General features: G+C 39.5%; 1 non-coding gene across 1 annotated transcript; it reads right to left on the minus strand.

Annotated features, from left to right (window-relative positions):
• Positions 1-1,898: 1,898 nt before the first annotated feature.
• LOC148563993 (small nucleolar RNA R71) lies at positions 1,899-2,005 on the minus strand. Its single transcript, XR_015883974.1, has one exon. It is a non-coding gene; the product is annotated as a small nucleolar RNA R71 (small nucleolar RNA).
• Positions 2,006-2,478: the final 473 nt, after the last annotated feature.

Raw genomic sequence — 2,478 nt, forward strand, 5'->3', positions numbered from 1 at the left:
AGCCAACTAGAAGATATGAAGAATAGTATATATAGGAGTAGCTTTGAATTAGTTAGGAGAGCTGGAAACTTTAGGGAGCCTTTGGCATAGAACTACTCTCTGTATTTAATTTCTCTACACTTCTAGTTTTACTTTCAGCATGTATTCTCCATCTTTGTTTTCATTTTCCAGAGCTATGAACAACTAAACCCCTTTCATTGGGTTAGGGAGCTCTGTTGTAATTTGATGGATCAATTTTAGTTTTCATTCTCCTTCTTCTATCTTTTCTCTTGATTTTACTAGAAAGCTTTCGATCTTCATCCAATTGGGTAGTTATCTTGGAAAAGAAGCTATTCATACTTGGATCCCTTCTGAACCTTGAAAGAGGAATGAAGGGATCATGCTAGAAATGCTTTCTCATGCTGGACCAAATTGGGTTTGGATGGATATGTGACTATAATCCTTCCAACACTTGATTTGGGAAATGCATGTGGTATAATCAGTGACCATACTTCATCTCTTCTCATGAGCAATTGACCAAGGAATTAGCTATTGATCAAGATTTGAGAGATTGAATTACAAGGAATTGTAATTCGATCACTTAAGATTTCCAAGGAGATCAATGAATGCATTGATTGAGGAAGAGATGAAAATGAACTTGATCCGGAGAATGCAACATCTCCTGAGCCCAATGAAATCCCCATTTCTGATCTTACCCATTCTCTTTATTTTCTGCCGTTTACTTTTATGAGCATATATCCCATTCCCATTTAATATTCTGCAATTTACTTTCCGCCATTTACATTCAGCTCTTTATTTCCAGCATTTACTGTTTCTGCTATTTACTTTCCCGCCATTTAATTTTCTGCAATTCTCAACTCAAATTCTGGTTCGCTCAACTAGAACATTCCTCTAATTAAAGTTGCTTGATCAATCAATCTATGTGGGATTCGACCTCACTCTATTGTGAGTTTTTACTTGACGACGAATTCGGTACACTTGCCGAAGGAAATTTGTTACGAGACAAGTTTCCGCGTATCAAGTTTATGGCGCCGTTGCCGGGGATTGATTTTGAATCAACAATGATTAAATTGGAGGATAACTAGATTGAGCATTTTTAGTTTGTTTGATTTAATTTTCTGTTTGAGTAATTTACTTTCAGTTTTAGTTAATTTCTTCCCTTCCCCCTACTTTTTCGTTTCTTTTTTAGTTATTTAAAATTCAGTTCACTAACCCACTAAGTGTTTGATATATTGCATCACTCACACTAACAGTAATTCTAACAGAAATACTTTCTGCATCTATTTTCCTTGCTTGTGCTTTGTTGCTTGTATGACAGGGAGAAGAAGCGGGGCTTCAAATTCCTTTAATTCAGAACCTGAGAGGACCTTCCTTAGATTAAGGAGGGAAGCAAGAGAAAAACGAGTAGTTGGTGCCGAGGAAGAGGAGGAATACTTTGAATCAAACATGGAAGAAAACATGGAAAACCATCATGAAGAAGAAACTCACAACCATGGCAGAGAAGGTCGAGCAAATCATGCTGGGGAGGAGAGAAGAGTTTTAGGCTCTTACATCAATCCAAACCCAGGAAAATGTGGAAGTAGCATTCAAAAGCCAACAATCCATGCCAACAATTTTGAACTAAAACCACAGCTCATCACCCTTGTTCAGAACAACTGTTCGTTCGGAGGAGGCGTCCAAGAAGACCCCAATCAACATCTAACCACCTTCCTGAGGATATGTGACACGGTGAAGTCTAATGGTGTTCATCCTGACGCCTATAGACTGCTCTTATTTCCATTCTCACTCAAGGATAAGGCAGCCAAGTGACTAGAGTCTTTTCCGAAGGAGAGTTTGACAACTTGGAAGATGTGGTGAAAAAATTTTTAGCCAGATTCTATCCTCCTCAAAGAATCAACAGGCTGAGAGATGAGGTCCAAACTTTCAGGCAACAAGATGGTGAGAGTCTATATAAAGCATGGGAGAGGTTCAAGGACCTGACAAGGAGGTGTCCACCAGATATGTTCAATGAATGGGTGCAGCTACACATTTTCTATGAAGGCCTTTCTTATGAATCAAAGAAAGCAGTAGACCACTCATCCGGGGGATCTCTGAACAAGAAGAAGACCATTGAGGAGGCCATAGATGTCATTAAAACTGTATCAGAAAATGACTATTTCTATGCTTCTGAAAGAGGGAACACTAGAGGAGTGATGGAGCTAAACAATGTATTAAATGCTCTGTTGGCCCAAAATAAGCTCATTACCAAGCAGCTGGCAGACCTCACCAAGAAGATGGAGAGGAACCAAGTAGCAGCAATAACCACTTCACCAGCAACCCAAGAAGGAGTGAATGAAGAAGCAGAGGGTAGTCAGGAGCAAGCCAACTACATTGGGAATTCACCTAGGCAAAACCATGATCCATACTCCAAGACCTACAACCTTGGTTGGAGGAATTACCTAAACTTTGGGTGGGGAAATCAACAAGATCAAGGGCAAG

This window comes from Arachis ipaensis, chromosome B5 (genome assembly GCF_059453495.1).
Source record: "Arachis ipaensis isolate K30076 ecotype BB chromosome B5, ASM5945349v1, whole genome shotgun sequence".
Taxonomy (NCBI): Eukaryota; Viridiplantae; Streptophyta; class Magnoliopsida; order Fabales; family Fabaceae; genus Arachis; species Arachis ipaensis.